Below are 15662 nucleotides of genomic sequence, written 5' to 3' on the forward strand. Positions count from 1 at the left end.
AGTAATCGCAGAAATGCTGGATGACCTAGGTTTTCACTTCAAGTTTATGTCTTCATAATTGGGTTCTGAAACTAATAAAAACTGTCTGAGGTCAGGTGAATGAGAACTGCCGCTGTGCACTGAATTTACGTGAGTGCCTGCCTACTGTAGGAGATGGTGACCCTAATCCCCTAAAGGGGTTTTCTTATTAACAGTGAGCCTGTCCTGTTGTTTTACAGTGCTGCTGACTTTGTGTAGCGATTTACCAACACAACTAAATAAAGGCTACAGCAGCAGCAGGGTATAAAGAGATGGATTCAGAATCAAGATATATGGGGGTGGGGTGTAACCATAGATGTGAATTTAGTGTGAAGCAGTGAATTTTACTTTTTAGACCCAGGGCTCATGCAATCCTAGACACCAAGCCTGAAAACTTTCTATCAGGGTCTGGATAAGGTGAGTGGAAGATTGAGTAGTGGCTGTCTAGGGCACTAATGAAGAGGGGGCAGGCACAGGGGTGGACTGGGAATTTAAAGTGGCTTAATGTTGTAGGCTGGCACAAAGTCACAGAAGGTAGGGGACAACATGAATAGGTGAGGTTAACTTCAATAGGTATGGCTAACACAGGTAGATGTGGCTAACAATACCATAGAAAGGCAGTATATTGTGCTACACTTTGGTATTTGGTTCTGAAGTGGACCAAATACCAAAGCACAGCACAATATATTGGCCCATCAGAACAAAACACTACAGTGCAGTACAATACACTGCCCCAACAGAACCAGACTGCACAGTTGAACAAACAAATATTGCCCTAGCAGAACCAAATACACAGAGCAGAAAAATATTCTGCTTAAGCAGAACCAAATACCACAGTGCAGTGCAATATACTGCCCCAGCGGAGCCAAATACCACAATGCAGCCCAACATACTGTACTACCTCAGCAGAACCAAATAGCACAGTGCAGCACAATCTACTGCCCCAGCAGAACCAAATACCACAGTGCAGCACAATCTACTGCCCCAGCACATTTGAATACCACAGTGCAGTACAATATACTGCCCCAGCAGAATACTGCCCCAGACAGAGGGAATATGATAGAAACTTTTAAATACATAAAGGGAATAAACAAGGTAAAAGAGGAGAGAATATTTAAACGAAGAAAAACTGCTACAAGAGGACATAGTTTTAAATTAGAGGGGCAATGGTTTAAAAGTAGTATCAGGAAGTATTACTTTACTGAGAGATAGTGGATGCATGGAATAGCCTTCCTGCAGATGTGGTAGCTGCAAATACAGTGGAGGAGTTTAAGCATGCATGGGATAGGCATAGGCCATCCTTCATATAAGATAGGGCCAGGGGCTATCCATAGTACTTAGTATATTGGGCAGACTAGATGGGCCAAATGGTTCTTATCTGCCGACACATTCTATGTTTCTATGTCTCCTGGTAAGAATGTCCCTCAGGGTCTCCATAGTAGTAATGTCCTTTACAGTGCATCCAGCATTAATGTATCTCACAATGTCCCCACAGCAGTAATGCCCCCCACAGGGAGCGCCAGATAGATCGTTTTATATCCAGCTGCCCCCCAAGTGAATAGTGTCCTAGGCATGTGCCCTTGGGTGAATTATTGTAAATACGGTACTGGTCAGACCCTTGCCACTGACTTATATAATGTACAGTATACCCACATTGACAATTTTTCTAAGACCATCTTGGGAATTGGACTGCTTTACTGTGTAGTATAGATGATCTGTCAGCGCTCTTGTGTGATATTTGTGGAACAAAAGAGGAGCTATTAGTTCTCCTGTGTGGTATAATACAAAGTATCTGTCAGGTTTCCTGTGCAGTGCAGTATAGAGCATCTGTCATCTCTCTTATGAGGTGTAGTAAAGATACTGTAATTTGTCAGATCTCCTGTGTGGAGCTGTAGAGTGTACCTGTCATTTCTCCTGTGTAGTGTAGTAAAAAGGACCTATCAGCTGTCTAGTGTGGTGTAGAACATAGGATTTGCCAGTTGTCCTGTGTGGTGCAGTAAAGACAACTGATCATCTCTCACAACAAGTGTAGCAAAGGGGCCTCTAATTTTTCTGGAGTAGTCTACTAAAGAGGACCTCTAAGCTCTATTGCACTGTGTAGTAAAGACCTTTTTGGACAATCCTTCAAACTGGGTCAAAATGGGACAGTGTTCATGCATACCCAAAAGTGGACTTTTTAGTGTGTTTACGATCAGTTTGGGGTAGTTTGTCGGGTCAGGGCTTCAGTGACTTGATTTTTGATATTTCAGTGTATAAATATGACCTGTCAGCTCAACAGTGTGGTGTAGTAAAGAGGATCTATCGCTCTCCTGTGAAGTAAAGTAAAGAGGAGCGATCAGTAGTCCTGTGCGGTGCAGTAAACAAGATGTCTTCTCTTTACTGTGTGGTCTGGTAAAGAGAACTTCTCAGCTTTTTTGTGTAGTATAGTTGAGACATCCTGATTTTGCCTATTTAGTGCAACATAGGCAATGATGGTGCCCCTACCCTTCAGCCATCAAGCTGTCATGTTCGAGAACCGGCCCAGGACATATTCTATTGAGAGTAGAGGAACTGTGGGATGCACCCTAGCTTTGAGCCCTCACAGCTCTCCCATTGTGAGTGGGCCCAGTATGCCAAGGTCTGCTGCTCTTGCAAAACCATCTGCCAAAGTGCAGTCAGGAACTGTCATGCCCGGCTCTGACTATATGCGGAGGTCGGCCAGAATAGCAGCACGCTTATAGTGTTTGTTTTGGAGTCGTGCTGGATCCACCTCCCATCAGGTGCACTGGGTGGGGTCATTAGTTTAAATGGCTCTCATTTCCAGTGCCCTGAGCGGGTTATAGAAATCAGTCTGGCCTAGGAAGCAAGCAAGCAAGGAAAGTTTTCTGTCCAGCTCTGTTAAGATAATGTAATGACCGGCCTCACGCAAAGGGAGGGAAAAGGGAAGGCCCTGCCCAAGGGAGAGGGAAAGGTGGTGAACCCTGAGTCACCTTGCGGCTGGCACCTGACTGCCCTGACTGTCACGTACTATGGATCCGATCACTCCGGATCCCACAGCTGTGACGTAGTGGTCTGTGACGGAGTCTGCGCACACACAGAGACCTCACGTGACCGGGGTATTACCATTCAGCTAACACCCCCCACTACATTTCGGTAACTGCCACCACGTGGGTTCCCGGTCCACGAGCCGACTATCCGGGTCATTCACTATCACACAGATCAGTGGATGAACCGGATATCACTTACTGACCAACCGCAGTCAATCACCCCCAGCTACAATTCCTAAATGCAATTTAACTAACTACCTGGTAACGTCTCTTCAAAGGCACGGTACGTTGTTCAGCAGCTTAGAATATGGAAGACTTGGATATTTAGATTTTATAATCTTTAATAAGGTAAAAAGCAGTGCATACAAGTCTAATGAAAATGACTATAAATCTACAGAATAATAATAACAATATAAATAATCACGACAGTTCAAATGAAAGGGAAAAAGATGAAAGAATACTTAGTTTCTCTGGAGGGTTTCAGATGGTCGTTCATATGTCCTTTTTGAATCCTTGCAAACCCCTTTTCAGTATGTATCAGGGCAGACCCTCAAAGTTCTTCTGATACAGGGATATGCCGTCAATGTCCAATTAAGTGTCTGGTGATGTTCCATGGGTCTCTCTCCTCTGTCCTTGTGCACAGATTTTTATGAACTCTCCCATGGGCAGGAGACTTACTCCTGTCAGCCAATGGCAGCAGAGTGACTGGGAAGCCTAGGGATTGGCCCCCAAGTGTTTTATGACCCCATCAAAGTTCAGTTCCTACAATGAGGATTATACTTAAGCCCGTATCTCCTTGATACATCGGCATATTTTTATACAGAATACATATTTGCGATCCTTATTTATTTACCTACAGAATGAGACCACACACGGTAATGCTGGGACCTGCAGTTCTTCTACCACTCATAGGTCAGCTACGGAATCACATCCTCTAGTCATATTTGATACCCAATTAACCACAATACTCTGTAGAGCCTGGATCTGGTGTCAGAAAGGGCAGTTGATTCATAAATGAAATATGAAAGTGGACTGGTTTTATGCCCAGAGCTAATTAAGGGCTATTAGCTCTCCTCAAACCAGACCTGGAAATTAATGATGTCACGCTCCAGCCAGGCTTGACAGCGAGCTGATCTTATCTTATAGGACAGGATGAGCTGGGCCTGGTATAGCCTTTATGACCTTTTATAGCTGGCCTTACAGAGTAGTGGTAATAAAAGTGTCCATCTATATCATAGGTGACGCAGGCTTCAGGAAGATGAGAGTTCACTGTTTTTTTTTTACATATGCCAGAAGCATATAAGATGGCTACCCAGACGAATTATGTATGTATGCCGGCACATGACGTCCCTAGACGGGTTCCTCACCCGTATGCCGATCACGTGCCTAAACCCTGGCTTTCCCTAAGATGAGCCCTAGGTAGTGAACGGGGCGGTGGGATCACTAGTCCACACCACTGACACTAAGAGGAAAACACCAAGGAGAGGACAGACAATACAGACAAACATATAATCCCAGGTGGGCGACAACAGCAGACCACAAAGGCCCAACAGGGATTTGGAGGGTAACGTTCTGGAACAACAACCAGGGAACGCAGCAACGCAGCTCCAGTGGGTCAGTATAGAAGTCCAGGCAGGAAGCTCTATAACCATAGAAGTGGGAGAGGGGAATATAAGGAGGTTGGGAGTGCTGGACAAGGAACAGCTGAGGAGAAGGAGCTACGGATCCCTGAGGTGAGCCAAAAAGGGTTGCAAAGCAAACCCAGAAAGCTACCATAAAGAAACAGCCCTATCTTTCTACATAGAGCGCACAGCCAACCGCTGCGACTTCCTGACCCCGGGTATAACGGAGTCAGGCGTGGTTCTTGACACCCTCGTGACAGATAAGTGTGGTTTCTGTTCTTGTTGTTTGCTGTTTTAGTTGTGTTGATATCTTCTCTCCCATCCAGGTTCTGTGCGAGCAGGCTGCTCCTATTTCCCCTTTTCACCATCTCAGGGAAGTTAGGGTGTATTAGCCTAGGCACGAGGACACAGCATTCCTACCACTAAGGTCTGCCTGTGGTCTGAGCAGTGCAGGGAGAGAGGTCAGGGATTAGCTAGGAGGTGACCCTTCCCCTGCTTCTTGCTCAGAGCCTGGTTGTTGGTTTTTCTGTGTGTCTGAGTGCTTGTCCCCCGTGACAGGAACCCCTGCCAGCTCATCTGGTGGTTATAACTCGTTCAAGGCTTCAGTGGACCTGAAGAGTGTACCTGGGTCCCAGTCAGGAGTCTGGAATTTATGGTCCCGCTGTGACAGCTGTACTAATGCCATCTACCATCATTATGAACATCAGCTTCATCATTTCCATCACCACTGGGTTGGGCTCCTCCTGAATTGTACCGAGGCAGCCCTCAAAGGTTCAGAGTAAGTGATTAAGTCTCACTACTTGAGCTGCTCTCTGCTTCAATCACCTCTCTGCTTCAATCACCATAGCGCCTATGACCAGAAACTCTCTGCTTCAATCACCATAGCGCCTATGACCAGAGGTCACCAAACCACCACAGTGAAACAGACACCCAAAACAGGGGCTGCTGATGCTTTTTGTGCAGCCAGAGCAGACAGAACAGATTCTGCCAGTGATTCAGAGGCTGGGGATGCTACTCAGCCTTAAACCCAAGTTAACAAAAGAAGGAAAATAGATCCAAGAGACCAGAGTAAGAGACTAGCCCTGTTATGTGTTGTTGGTACCACAAAGTCTACCCTAGAGACTCCCCATAGAGACTCCCCAGAGACTCTACCACTTGTTCACCTCTTTTTTCATGATGTGCATCAAGTCTCCTGGTTCTCAGGTGTAAACCTTCTTTGTAATGTTCAAGTATGTGCGCCCAGAGAAAAGACTAGGGGGGTATTTTATCAAACTGGTGTAAAGTAGAACTGGCTTAGTTGCCCATGGCAACCAATCAGATTCCTCCAGAATGAAAGGTGGAATCTGACTGGTTGCTATGGGCAACTAGGCCAGTTCTTCTTTACACCAGTTTCATAAATGATCCCCTAGGTTTTTCTCAGAGAGCTATGATATGTTAAAGTTATGCAACATTTAAGCACTGTGTGTCTGGAGAAGAGCTTAAGTTACCTGAGCCACTCTGATGTTTTCTTACATGTTTAAGTGATATGTGTTAAGGCCGATTCATTGGCCTGTATTTGTGGGAGGGGCACGGTTGCCTATATCATGGCACCTCTGCCCCTCCTTCAATGACGTGTCAAACGCTGGCCTCGTTCGGTGCGTGAAGTTGCGTCTGGTCCTGGAAGTTCGTTTCCACGCAAAGCAAGCTACTAGATCAGGTAAGTGGCTGCCACAATTGCAGTCTCGGCTCACAAGTCCGGCCGGCAGTGCCGGCTCCCTTAGGTAAGAGGGGGCCACACTGCACCGGAGCGTCTGCCAGGAGCCCCGACTCCCACGTGGCATGAATCGTAGGGTGCAGGGATCAGCGCGATCCCGATTCATACGTCTCTCCTCCCCTAATGTCTGGCACGGGCCGCTGTGCCATTAGCTAGGTAGGGCTCTCGGTAGCTGTAGTTAATTCTTTCCCCTCATGCCCCTCATGTCCCCCATGTCCGCTCTGGCCCTTGTCATGTCAGCCGCACACTCACCTCAGCGTCCTGCTTGCTGTCTCCTCCGCTGTCTGCCCGTGCTGCAGGTGGCCGGCGCTGTGTGAGCTCCCCCTGGTGGCCGCCGGAGTCAATGCAGTCCATGGAGCAGTGTTGGTTGTCACAGGCTCCCTCTGGTGGCGTCTGCCGGCTGTACAGTCCATGGTGCTGTGCCCTGTGTTGGCTCCATCTAGTGGCCACCAGGGGTTACGACCACAAAAAAAAAAAAAAAAAAGGGAGTGTTGAGAAATGGTGTGTGTGTGTGTGTATATATATATATATATATATATATATATATATATGACAAGAAATATAAAAATATAAAAATAGTAGGGCACACCAGCACCTGGATTTCACACGGAGAGTTTAGATACAATAATATGTATTTATTAAACACAAAAAACAATCTATTCCGACATATTATAATGCATAGATAAAATCTATAAAAGACATAGATACAGTGGGTATGTGAATATAAAAATATAAAATATAATATAAAACAGAAATAAAAATTCCTTATATTGACCTATGGGTCAGAGTCTTTTGAGACAAAAGGACTTCACGTGCTCGGCAATAAATTGTTGCTGCAAAGTCAGTAAAATAAATTCACTATTGGTAATAGAATAGATAGGTCGCAGTTGTTTTACTCACTGTTTCGACACTGACGATTTAATTGTAACACTGGTGGCGTCCCACGAGTGATACTATTCTTAATGCGTTACGGTGTAATAGGAATTTCCACCGAGTCTATGTGAATATCAGGTCCGGGATCTTCAGTGATGTAAGAAGCTGTGCTGTCGTAAATCCCATGAAATAAGACACAGAATTAGAAGATTAAAGCGCTTAAAGAAAAGGAACCAACAGCCAAGGGATCGGTGAGAATATACTTTCATAAAGGAAAGCTGGATACCTGTCGGTAACTTATGGGAAGCGCATTTGGTGACTCTACAGCTTGCGTGATATAAACAAACAGCGCAGCATTAAGATACCACTGAGCGGCTTCTACGACAGCACAGCTTCTTACATCACTGAAGATCCCGGACCTGATATTCACATAGACTCGGTGGAAATTCCTATTACACCGTAACGCATTAAGAATAGTATCACTCGTGGGACGCCACCAGTGTTACAATTAAATCGTCAGTGTCGAAACAGTGAGTAAAACAACTGCGACCTATCTATTCTATTACCAATAGTGAATTTATTTTACTGACTTTGCAGCAACAATTTATTGCCGAGCACGTGAAGTCCTTTTGTCTCAAAAGACTCTGACCCATAGGTCAATATAAGGAATTTTTATTTCTGTTTTATATTATATTTTATATTTTTATATTCACATACCCACTGTATCTATGTCTTTTATAGATTTTATCTATGCATTATAATATGTCGGAATAGATTGTTTTTTGTGTTTAATAAATACATATTATTGTATCTAAACTCTCCGTGTGAAATCCAGGTGCTGGTGTGCCCTACTATTTTTATATTTCTTGTCATAAATTTCAGAGGAGTGGGTGAATCCTCTTGTAGGAGCACCCATATCATTTTTGACTAGTAGGTGAGCCCTCTCTAACCTATACTCTTTGAATATATATATATATATATATATATATACATTTAAGAAAAAAAAAAAAAAGGGGGGGAGAAAAGAATCATTATAGAGTGTTACCCATGCTTCACTGATGGAGTTTAAGGAAGGGGCGATATACTTGTTCAGTGCTAGTTAGAGGATCTCCGTATTGTTGGGCACACGCCTCTACGCCTGGCGGTATGTCGTACGCAGGGATCTTACATATGAATTATTCCAGGATCTGTGTCGTCCTTCTTCCAATATATTCTGCACGTTGTTCAACCATCAGGGTACAGTATGGCAGTAGCTGTGTCGTGTTACTATTCCTCTTCTCTCCTTCTGGTGGTGGGTCAGTTGTGCCACCGTCAGACTCATCAATCACTGGGGTGTTCTAGGTTCAGCTATCGCTTCTCCTCGGCTCAGGTCCTCTCGTCCCTTTTCACTCGTATTCTTCACAGTTGCATGGGTCTCGACCTTCCCACAGCTTACGTCACATGATCCCGGTGTCGGTTGGCAGTCAGAAATTGATTTGTGCATGCTGTATTTACAGGATATGTCACGCGCTTCAGACATAGTGGAGGCTTCGGTCGACAAGAACCCCGCCAGGATGTCAGAAGGGGGCAATGTGTCGTCTCCTCGCACTTGGACCGTCCCTAGGCTGATGACGGAGATGTCCAGACGGGGTGTTTCGCATCCCGCTTCTGCTGGGAAGGCTGAGTTATACCGGTTATTGTCATTAACTAAGGCCCTCAGCAGCAGGTAGAAGTCTCAGTGGTCACTGTTCAGAACTCGCTGACACAGATCCATCTGTTGTTGAAAACAGTAGGGTAATTGCCTGTCGGGATGTGTCAGTGGTCCTGGAAGGCCGGGACCACAGGCTGAACCGCAAGCTCACGGTACCTGAGTTTGTGCTCGTTTTTAGTTTGTACAGAGACGTAGTCTGTTCAGTTCGTCCCGAGAGAAGGGTTGAACTGGATTTATACTTGTTCAGGATAACAGAGTTGGGCTACAAGTACGGTGGGAGTTCCTTCTACGACTACCATTGTTCTTCTCGGTCAAGGCAGCTGCCACCTCAAGTCAGTTCCAGTTTCTTACTAACTGGGCCAATATTGATTCAGAGATTTGTAGGCATTTCGCCGGGCTTAAAGCACTATCATGCTCCCTGTGCCAGTCAATTGACCATTCTACGGTGTGGTGTCATAAGGCTGCCCAGAGTGAGGGGTCTAGTTCTACAGGTCCTGTTTCCGGCCCGTCCGATTCACACAGATCCTCTGGTTTAGGTGACAAGCTGGGTAGACCCATCAAACTACTCGGCAGGTCACAAATTGTAATAATTTCAACCATGCGTCCTGTAACTTCAGTCAGTGCCGCTTGCTACACATATGTACTAACTGCTTCAGAGCCCACCCTAAGTAGTCTGTTCATTAAAAGAAGATAATAATTACATGTGTGTTGTCAATATAGTTCGGTTGCAGCAGTTCCCATACTTAACATCAACTCTCGTCCCATCAGAAGAGGTTAGCATGAGATATGTCACCATAGATCAAGCCATCGCTCTTATCTTACAGTTAGGTCCCAGCACCATCCTTTCTAAAGCTGATATTGCAGACGCCTTCAAATTACTACCGATCAAACCATCCCTCTGGCAATGGCATGGCATCAAATGGAGGGACCTTTATTATTTTGCTTTCAATCTCACATTCGGGTCTAAGAGTAGCCTGTGGTTATTTGACCAATTAGCCAAGGCTCTCCACTGGATTTAGTCCATGAATTCCACTGTAGCTATGTTATTCACTTCCTGAATAGTTTTTAATTATTGAGCGTCCTGACGCTCCCCCCAAAGACCTTCGTTGCTACTGGAGTGTTTCAGACAATTAGGGGTTCCTGTCTCTCCCAAGAAAGTGGAAGGTCCCTCCGCAGTCATCACATTCCTTGGTATAGTATTGGACACCCAGAACATGGTTGCCAAGGGACAAATTACAGAGAATCAGGGAAGTCGTTCATAGTTTCACATCCACTAGAGTGATTATAAAGTTCAGCTTCAGTCCCTGTTAGGTATGTTGAACTTTGCCATGCGTACAATTCCGCAAGGTAGGGCATTCGTATCTCGTTACTTTCACTCCTTCCTACAGCCCCTTCCCAGGATAGCAGCATAGGTCTGGGCGATATGGTCATAGCTGACTTGAACATGTGGAATCATTTCTCACGCAATGGAATGGCATCTCGCTCTTTGTTCCCACAATATCCGGCAACTCCCCCGTAATTTTGTCCGACGCCGCTGCCAATACAGGTTTCGCAGCTATTTTTGGCAATCATTGGTTAGCAGACAGATGGCCAATCGAAGTCAGTTCCATTCCTGGGTTTTCCGTACCTCAGCAGTTTTGTACTCTAGCCCTTAGTGGCAGCATCCCATACCTGGGGTCAAAGTTGGTCAGGTCAGACAACGTCCTTCGTGTCCGATAATGCAGCCGTCATCGAGTTTCTCAATAGTGGTTCTTCTAAGTCTGTATGTCATGTTATTTCTTAGGCGCCTGGTCCTTCTGTCATTACAACACCAGTTTCGTTACATAGCTTCACATAGCCGGTAACCACAACGCAGCAGCCGACGCATTATCTCGTTTATTACCCTCTTTTCACAGATCTGTCCAGAAGCCGATGTCATCGGGAGTCCAGTCCCGCCATACGCTGCTCTATTCCTTCCATAGACGCTCATCTCGCCACCGCTCGGTCACTGTTAGACAAGTCCCTCTCACCCAATACAGCCAGAGCCTACCAGACAGGTTGGAGAGCCTTCCAGAGATTTCAGGACTCCTGTCCGCAAGGTGACACTGAGTTCGTTCCGTACATCCCGGCGTTTATAGGTTACTGTCACCCCAATCTGAAACTATCCCACGCCGCGGTCAAGTCCTACCTCGCAGGGGTGCAACATTTTAGAGCCATGAGTTTCACCCAGCCAGGTTCGTTGTTTTCAATCCATGCCATTAAAGCTACTCTGAGGGGTCTCGAGAGAAGCGACTGCGAGACACGCACTCGCCGGCTACCCGTCACTGGCCAGCTTTTCCGCGACCTTTCCGACCTGCTAGACAAAACCATTCGGTGCACTGCATAGTTGATAATTAAGCTGCCATGTACCTGGCCTTTTACGGGTTGAGACCGGCCGAGTTTACCTCCCTGGCTAACAGTAGCAGATACGTCACTCTCGGTCAGCTCTCGGCTTCCAGAGATGGTTACATACTCTCGCTACTCATCACCAAGACCTCTCAGGTAGGCACCCTGACCCAGGTGTTTCTTCCCGACCTCTCATCAATGGGGCCCCGTGCGCGTGCTGCAACAGCTTCTGTCCTCTCTGCCAAACAAACCGCCCGACAGTCCTTTGCTACCATTCCATAATACTCACCTTACCTGTCCCCAATTCATAACTCATATTCGCGTTTTACTGACTAATCTGGCAGTAGACCCGTCCTCAATATGCGGGTTCGGAATCGGGTTCCAGCACATATAATCATAAGACTAGGTCGTTGGCGTTCGTCATGTTTCAGCCGCTACATTCCTTGTCCATATACTGAAATGAGTCTTGCTTGTCAGAATTTGGTGTTATGAATAAATGTTTGTAGCGTTCCGATATGATAGGAATTGTCGCTCTTTTTGGCCTCCTTCAGCTATTCCTTCAACGTCGCGGTTCCGGCATAACTCTAACCGCTTTAGCTAGCCAGCAGGTAGGAGTCCTTCTTTCGTGAGTGCCCCGACCACAACTATTACTCACCAAAAGTTAGGGATATTTGGCTTGTGGGTGAAATTTCAGGATGAACCTAAAATTCACTCTAACCTTTACAGGTGAATTTAATGTGACCTTCTCTAAACTTTTAAATGGACATGCCCAACTGTTCAGTGTTTCAGAACTTTTTGTGCAACGTACTGTTGTCTAACAAGGAGCTTAATGGCAAAATTCACAACAGGTGTTTGATCCATGAATCGCCCAATAAAATTCCTGGTTCAATTAGAATTGGTATTTAAACAGTCCTCCTTGTCGTGCTGTTCACATTTTGAAATCATGAGACCAAGACAACACTAACAATTGATCAACAGTACCTCGCCATTGCGAGGTTTCAAGCAGGATGTTCTCAGACGGAAGTGGCCACTGAGCTTAGAGCAGGGCCAGAGCAACCATATAGGTGAACTAGGCGTTTACCTAGCCCTGGTGGGCTCCCCCTGACTAGGGCTGCAATCCTGGGCAAGCGGCTCTTGAGCCGCCCCTAGCGCCGTTACAGGGGGGCCAGGAGGTAGAGGTCTTTCTTAAATATGGCAGAGCAGGCTTCTGCTTACCCTGATGGCAGGTGCCTGCTCTGCCAGTAAATTACCGGAGTAGAGGAGGCAGGCGGCAAGGGAGGCTGTTCTAGCGGCTCCCCACTCCTCCCTCGTGCGCCCTCTGTGATGTTGGAATATGACGTCATTCCGTCCCCGGCATACTAAACGGCACGCTGGAAGACTGAGGAGCTGGACCACACTGGACCCCAGGGAGGTGAGTGTTTAAGTGTTTGACTGAGTGAGTGTCTGCCTGTGTATTTATGTCAGTGAGTGAGTGTATGTATGTCTGTCTTTCTGTCAGTAAATATATGTGTGTCTGTCATTGAGTGTCTGTGTGTGTATGTCAGTGAGTGAGTGTATGTCAGTGAGTGTGGATGTCTGTCGGTCAGTAAGTGTCTGTGTGTTTGTCAGTGAGTATGTGTATGTTTGTCAGTGAGTATATGTGTGTGTGTTTGTCTGCCAGTGAGTGAGTGTCTGTCAGTGAGATTCTATGTGTGTGTTTCTGTGGGTAGGTGTATGTCTGTCAGTGAGTGAGTGTATGTATGTCTGTCAGTGAGTGTATGTGTGTGTCTGTCAGTGAGTGATGACATGAGGGGACGGCAAAATGGATCTTTGCTTAGGGTGGCAAAAATCCTTGCACCGGCCCTGGCTTAGAGTGTCACAGAGTGTCATCACCAGGCTGCAACAGAGATTCAGAGAGACTGGAAGAGTCACAGAAAGCCATTTGGCCACATCCCACACTAATGACTGCTTCACTGTGAACAATGCCATGCGGAACTGGATGATGAATGCCACACCAGGGGCATTTAAGGGAGGTTATAGTCACCCAAGTGTCACGTCAGAGCATCCAAAATCATTTACATTATTGCGGTCTGAGTGCTAGGGGACCTGCAAGGGTACCTGACCACACCACCAGTCACAGGTATCATTGTCTTGCATGGGTCAAGGAGCATCTATGCTGGACGAGGGACTAGTGGGCTTCAGTGCTGTTCACTGATGAAAATCGATTAACGCTGAGCAGAAATGATGGCTGCCAACACGTCAAGGAGAGCACTTAATGTTGTCACCAGACAAGCCTTTAGTGGTAGTAGTGTTGTTACAGTGTGGGCAGGTGTGTCTAGTCAATATAGAACTGCCCTACACTTTGTGAATGGAACAGTTACAAGCCCATACTACTTGAATAACATCATTCATCTAGTCATTGTGCCTTTGTATGAACAACACAGGCCTAATTTCATTTTCGTGGACAACAATGCATCAGCTCTTTGACGTTGCATCATTAGGGAATGGCTGCTGGAGACTGAGGTACCACAAATGCAGTGGCCTACACTTTCTCCAGACCTGAATCCTATTGAAAGCCTATGGGATCAGCTGAGTCGCTGTGTAGAGGCTCGTAACACTGTACCCCAGAACCTCAATGACCTGAGGGCCGCCCTTCAAAAGGAGTGGTGTGCCATGCCATAGCAGACAAGTTGACTTGTCAAGCTGTAATTGATGCTCAAGGCCACATGACACTGACATTTTTGTGGGGGTATACCCACCACTGTTGTTGGGTTTTGTTTCAGATAATTGTTTGAGATGAGGAAATCACCATTGCATGCTTCTACTTAAATGCCCTACTTTCATGATATAATATCACTGTAACATGAACTTTTTGTTTTCCATAAATTTCACCCGAAAGCCAAATATCCCCAACTTTTAGTGAGTACTGTATACAGGGAATGGACTTTAAGACACTCAAGCCCCCTGTGCCTGATTGTATCTATCCACTTTACCGTGGACGAATTCTTCGTAGTAATGAACTTAAAGCGGTTGTCTCACTTCAGCAAATGGAATTTATCATGTAGACAAAGTTATTACAAGGCACTTACTAATGTAATGTGATTGTCCATATTGTCTCCTTTTCTTGATTCATGTTTCAATCGCATTATACACTGCTCATTTCTGGTGGTTATGGCCACCACTGCAATGCAGCAGCGGTGGCCTTTTTTATACACTATAGAAGTAGCACCAGCTTTTCTGGTGTCCGGAAGCGCACAGTGTAAATAGATCCGGCAGCACGCCTGTCTCCAAAATCAGCCAATTTGGAAAATCCATGCACTATACCTTAACCACGGTAATATTGGTGCCAGCAGATCGGGATCCTGGCTGTTGATCCACCATCAAATAGCAATACGAAAAAATCCGCAGCACTCGTCGGTTTGTGGTAAATAAAGTGGATTTATTCCATAGAAAACAGCAAGGGAATGCGACGTTTCGACCGTTCCCAGTCTTTCTCAAGCAATAAAGTGAATACAGAAACATGTGTTTTATATAGTGCCTAATCAATTACCTAAACCCTCCCCCAGGTACATCCGTTCATTAGCATTAGTGCATATACATAACCATTAACAAATGGCGTCCTTGTGCAATATATCTTAAGTTCCGTTACCTCTCCTACAGGGGATAATGTCCATGGGGTCTAATTTCCTATCTTACGGATCGTCTTAGAACGAGTTTCATTCGGCGTCCCGGGGTCTCCAATGCGCATGCGTCCCTTTTGATCAACAGCCAATAGAAAAAATTATTTAACTGACGTCACCAGTTGTCAATGGCGTGGAGGCAGACTTTGCTCCACGTCATTGTAGCGCATCCATCCTGTCCTTTGTTAGTGACGTAGGTGTCGTCATGGAGACGCGGTCAGTTTACATAGCGAGCGCGTCACCCGACTCCTCCTCCTACCACTATTCCATTGGTCCGGACACATCCTTGTAGGTGTGAGTTCCTCCCTCCTCGCTCTAAAATAGCTCCAACATTCAATCTATGGTGTTTTCTCCACACCAAAGATTCAAAGATCTCTACAATCACACTTTGCTTGATATGGTTCCTCCAGAATAATTGCCGTATCTCCTCAGCAATACATCCCTCTGAGGACACCACATCCCAAACTGACCATTCCTTTATGAAGGCAATCTTGTCTCATCAGTATCACTTGATGAGGCAGACGCCCTCCACTAGGAGTTTTTTAGGGTCTCGTAGATACCACGAGTGTCAGTCATATTCAATGACAATGACTCCCGTGGCACCACGAATTCATTCATCCATCAGCCATATTTTTCAGCTTAAAGGTAATAGAGCAT

The sequence above is a fragment of the Bufo gargarizans genome, chromosome 3, assembly GCF_014858855.1.
Source record: "Bufo gargarizans isolate SCDJY-AF-19 chromosome 3, ASM1485885v1, whole genome shotgun sequence".
Lineage (NCBI taxonomy): Eukaryota > Metazoa > Chordata > Amphibia > Anura > Bufonidae > Bufo > Bufo gargarizans.